The following is a 6,000-nucleotide window of genomic DNA, read 5'->3' on the forward strand; positions in this document are numbered from 1 at the left end:
ATTTGAACCAGTGTTCTACTCTGTACAAGCCTCAGTGTTCATTTAACCACTTTAACCCTGGCATCCAAATTCAGGATGTCATTATTAGGGAAAACTGTACATGCACATTTCTGAGTGAAAAATACGAGAAAAGATAGCAGATCTACAAGCTCACGTGGGTTGAGAGCTTGTAGATCGGCTATTTTTCAATTACATTTTTAGTTTCTTTGTGGTTAAGTGGCTCAGTGGTTAACTCTAGAAGTCTTGGAGTTACTAGGCCTGTCATAATTATTACATAATCACCTAATCATTTGAGATAATAGCAATTAACATTAACACTTTGAAAACCTAAACGTTAGTCATTTCTCTGTATATTTAAGTTATTTGTCATATTTGCCCTTTGGCTTGTTTGTTTACAAAGCCTGAAAGCCAAACAGAAATGTAATAGTTATTTATATGATTGTGACTGACAGCCCTAGGAGCTAAAAATGGATAAATAAACACTGAGAGGTTTTGCTGTGTTCTTAAACAGCCTCCGTGCCTTTGATACAAATCATTCCAGAAACATTAGTCCTCCAGCAGACTGTGCTGCTCCTACATGATGAACGACAACTCAAATCTCAATTTCCACAGAGGAGTACAACGAGTATCAGTACTTTACCTTAATCAACTACATGAAAAACACACTGAGGGAATCAGTCATCTTTGTTTTACTATAAATGGACCATATGTTGCTTTTTCAGCTAAAGCGCTAGTCGTGCTTTAGACCAAGTTGTTCACTTGTTCCAAGTAGCCAAAGATAACATTCTCTACGCTTCTATGATCATTCATGTTACCTCCTTTCCACTCCTGTCGTTTCTTCTCCTCTCCTCCTCTCACCTAGTTTCCTCTCCTGACCTCTCATCCCCTCGTCTCCTCTGACAATTCACGTTACCTCCTCTCCTCTCTTTTCCACTTTCCTCTTCTCTACTTTCATATCCTCTAGTCTACTCTCCCCTACTTTCCTCTCCTCAACACTCCTCCTCTGATCATTCACATATCGACTCCTCTTCTCTTCTCTCCTCATTCACATGTTGCTTTCCTGCACTGCAAAATCCTGTAGGTTGATTTAACCCATTAAGACCCGAGATACGATTCTACAAATGTCTTCTAACAGTTTTCTGAAACACTTATGTTGCTATACTGTAATATCAGTTGTTCTCAAACTTTTTCATCTCAAGGAGCCCCAAAATGACATGTATTTGGCCGCGGACCCCCATCTGAAAATATTTTGTTCCAGGGACCCCCAGAAGCAAAGATTTGAGTTAAAAATGTTTGGTTTACAAATATATATATATATATTCAAAGATTTGCACACATTTTCAAGATTTTTCAAAAATAGCAGATCTACAAGCTCATAACAGCACTCAGTTCCGCGCTATGAGCTTGAAGATCTGCTATTTACGAATAGCAAAAGTATAAAATAATGGTTTAAGTGGTTACACAGATGCGTTCCCGGTTTTAATGGGTTAACCAGCAAATCTTGTATGGGGGTCCCTGGCACAAAATATTTCATTTAATTGGGGGTCCTCGACATTAAAAAGTTTGAGAACCACTGCTGTGTAACTCTTGACCCAGATTTAATTAAGGGTCCATTTTCACCTACTCTCCAGAGTTCAACTGACACTTTTGCAGTGTGATCACATTGTGTGGTTGTGACCCAGGCAGCTGTGTTGTTGTGTTGCTGGCCCTGCTCCGGAGCTCCTGGGTTAAACAGAGTGTGGGAACCGAAGGGACAGGGACTATAATTACCAACCTAACTCTGACCATCCCTGACCTCACAAACACCTCTCCTAACCTGAGCCGCCTCCGGGGCCAACGGACACAGGCATTTTTCTGACACGCGCACACGTAACGATATGCACACTCTGAACGTGCCGACAAGCCTACACACACACACACACACACACACACACACACACACACACACACACACACACACACACACACACACACACACACACACACACACACACACACACACAGACACACACACACACACAGCTGGCTCTGCAGACACTAGCATCCATCACATTTTGTGAAACTTCATCTCTCAGAGTTGAGGAACAGCTGCAGTCATGACATGCAAGCCCAAACACGTGCACACACGCGCGTGCGTGCACACACACACACACACACACACACACACACACACACACACACACACACACACAGAGAGAGTGCAAGATCAGCTGGGTTAAAGTATTTGCACATCTTTGGACTGGCACAAGGCACCTTCAACCTGGCAGCAGTAGATCATGGTAGTAAAACAGGTGTGTTGCTAAATGCACACACACACACACACACACACACACACACACACACACACACACACACACACACACTCCACATCCACGGTGTGCTAAACGGCTCTCCCAAAGCAATTAGAAGCATTGATTGCAACTGCGTGCACACGCAAACTTTTTTTCACCGGAGGCACTCAAGACTGTCAGGGTTATTAGGAAAGCAAAGGAAATTAGGAAAGCAAAATTGCACAACATTACGTAAACTGGTGAATGAAACAAAATAGGTATGCATGCGCACAAATGGCAAGCACACACATAGACTCACAAACAGACACATGCTTGCTTGCCTAATGTCTGTAGGTAGGCTACTGGATTGATTGATTTGTAAGGTAGTGCTGCCTGTTAGAGGCAGACAGTGCTGACTATGGACAAACACACACGCACACACACACACACACACACACACACACACACACACACACACACACACACACACACACACACACACACACACACATGTACCTGTATACCACACCTACACAGGCTTAATACATAAGTAGCACACACAAATGCACAATGCATTACAATCAGAGGTACAGTAGAGGTAAAACCGATGGAATAGAAAATCTCATTTCAAAACCCTTGCCACATTGAACTGAACACACTTGGGTGCTCTCAGGTAGATCCATAAAATGAAAGGTGGTGGAGCTTCCAACGTGAATTCTATAGATGGTTTTATCTCCAACGTTCCCATTGACAGCCAGAGGAAAACGTGTCTGCGCACCATGACATTATCATTCTTGTGGGGACTGGCCAACATGTTAGTCGTGAGAAAATACCTAGTCTGAGCATCATGATGATTTACGATGATTTCAGGGGGAAGCGCTAACCAAATGACATAGAGTCTGATGCCTCTAATCTCCCAGCAACATAAAAATAATAATATTTAAGAGTAGAATCATTTAACCACTTAAACCCCGGCATCGGTATTGTGGGGAAAGCTTTCGCTGGCGATAGCCGATCGACAAGCTTGTCAATCTGCTATCGCCAGTGAAAGCTTTCCCCACAATATCAGAAAACAGAAACGACACTAGTATTGAGCCCTGAGGGACTCGGGTTAAACCCACATGGGGGTTTAAGTGGTTAAAACCAAAACGACGGCACAGGCAACCACCTGAAAACCCCTAAACACCCTTAAACACTCAGAGCCATGTGAGGAAAGACACAGCTGTCATTCATTGGGTTCTGATGAGGAAGATGATAGATGGAATCCCTCTGCATATGAACCAGACCAACACATGCATTAGCGCTTTGCTTTTTATATCATTGTACAGCGTAATGACCGCGCGTGCTTGTAAACAAGAATAACTCATTGCAAAAATGTTGATTAAATGAAATAAAAAAAACACATCTTACCATTTTAACATCATGTTCTGTCGCTATAGAAACGATGTGTGTAAATAAATTGACGTTCAAGCGTTCGTTCGTTCCCGTCGTCGGTTAAACATCCACTGTAGTCGCCGCTCCGCCGAAATAATCCAGCACCGTGCGTCTCTCTCTCGCTCTCTCTACCTCTCTTTCTCTCTCTTCCCCTCTCTCTCTCTCTCTCTCTCTCTCTCTCTCTCTCTCTCTCTCTCTCTCTCTCTCTCTCTCGCTTCAGTAATTTCTTCACCGGTGTGTGTATGAGTTGGTAATGGGTACAGTAGCAGACAGACAGACCGACAGCCTGGAGTTAAGTTAGTAAGATTTCAAGCCGCAGACAGACAGCCAGTCACCACCGTGTGTGTGTGTGTGTGTGTTTGTGGCGTCAAGCTCCTCCGGTCCTCCTCATCCCGCCCTACTGTAGCTCTGCTCGCCCCGGTAAAAAAAAAAGAAGCTGTGAGAAGCAGGGAGGTTGTTGCCGGAATGGTTGGATGGATGGATGGAGGTGGAGGAGGAGGAGGGACCGTACACAGAACACGCGACCTCCAGTGCGATCAAGTGTGCTTTAGCTGAATGCACTGGAGGAGCCGGGAGTTAACGGCAGCGATGAGATTGAGGGGTCTCTTTCCCTCCCTCTCTCTCTCTCGCTCTCTCCCCTCCCCTGGGGAGGGGAGAGAGAGAGAGAGAGAGAGAGAGAGAGAGATAGACGTCATTTGGACAATCTATCCACAAAAAGCTGTAATTTGATCAGTGTTTTAAGGTATCTAGTTCCGCTGGCCTTTGCCAAGAAGAGTTGAACAGTCTCAGTATTTGCTGTGTTATTACTTATTATTACAGAGAGAGGCCCCCAGAGCAGTGAGTGGGTGGATGCAGGTTAAGGAAGGGCTGAAACGTCATAATGCATGGGTGGCTTGTGTATGTGTATACACTTTTATATGAGACAAATCTGTCTTTATACTGTAGGTGTACGATACAGGTATTTATCTATAGATTACACTATCTGTATGTATGCCTGTTTGTCTTTCTGTCTGCCTGTCCTATCTCTAGAACATTGGTTCTCAAAGTGGGGTCCGGGGATCCACAGGGGTCCTTGGGGGGGGGGGGGGGGGGGGGGGGGGGTTCTGCAAGCTTGTACATCTGCTATCTTTGAAAATATTCGAAAAATGTCTAAAATGTTTGGAGAGTTTTGAATAATTAGAACATTTTAAACGCAAATCTTCTCTTCTAGGGGTCCCTGGCACAAAACTTTTCAGAGGGGGGTCCGAGGCCAAATATATATCAATTTGGGGGTCCTTGCCACGAAAAAGTTTCAGAACTACTGCTCTAGAACCCTTCAGACAATGGACTTCACTTGGTGAGTGTATTGCAGAGGACCCAAGGAAGTGCAGAGTGTCGATTGTGAAGTCCATCGGATCAGCGGTTCTCCAGAGTCGGCCTGGCCTGCTACAAGTGGGCACAAGTAGCCATCTCCAACTTGTCGCTGTCGGGCAGAAACCTCTTATCTCCATATTTTAACTCTTTGTATTTTTTTTCGTAAATTAACGCCCTACTTCATCATACTACAGCGTCACATCCAAAAGCATCAAAAGTTTGCGCCGCGTTTCGAGCTTGTCGATCAGCTGCTTTTGCTATTTTTGAATTTGAATCCTGAAAAGTAACCGTTTTGGACATATGAGGTTTCCCTCCCGACAGAGACGAACTGCTCATCCGATTGACTTCACACTTGACTTAGGCAGGTGTGCATCGCCGAGGACACAAAGGAAGTGCAGCGTCTGTCGAGTGTGAAGTCCATCGGATGAGCGGTTCTCCACAACCCGGCCCGCTCCCAACCCGGCACGTGGGTACGGATGCCGCACTAGTGTAATTAACCCATTCAATCCGGGAAAATTATCTCTGTCATTTTAGATTTCTTAGGCTATTAAAAAATAGCAGATATACAAGCAGATACACAGCGTGGCACCGAGTGCCACGCTGTGAGCTTGTAGATCTGCTATTTTTGAAAAATCGTGAAAATGTGTGCCAATCTTTGAATATATATTTCTTTAAGCAAACATTTGTAAATATTTTGTTCCGGGGACCCCCAGAAGGAAAGACTTAAGTTACAAATGTTCGCTTTAAAAATATATATATTCAAAGATTTGCACAAATGTTCAAGATTTTTCAAAAATAGCAGATCTACAAGCTCACAGTGCGGCACTCGGTGCCGCGCTATGAGCTGACAGAGATGCTATGAGCTGACAGAGATGCGTTCCCGGATTCAATGGGTTAAATCTGAATACCACTGCATCCAATCACCTGAAAATGCGTGAAGTGA

General features: G+C 44.2%; 1 protein-coding gene across 1 annotated transcript in view; it reads right to left on the reverse strand.

Moving 5' to 3' along the window:
• ptprdb (protein tyrosine phosphatase receptor type Db) overlaps positions 1-4,025 on the reverse strand; it is a 138,769-nt gene extending 134,744 nt beyond the window's left edge. Inside the window, exon 1 of the mRNA XM_084070460.1 lies at positions 3,681-4,025. The gene's annotated coding sequence lies outside the window, so the exon portion shown is untranslated. The remainder of the gene's footprint in view (positions 1-3,680) is intronic.
• Between the last annotated feature and the right edge of the window lie 1,975 nt (positions 4,026-6,000).

This window comes from Gymnoscopelus microlampas, assembly GCF_963454915.1.
Source record: "Gymnoscopelus microlampas genome assembly, chromosome: 2".
NCBI lineage: Eukaryota > Metazoa > Chordata > Actinopteri > Myctophiformes > Myctophidae > Gymnoscopelus > Gymnoscopelus microlampas.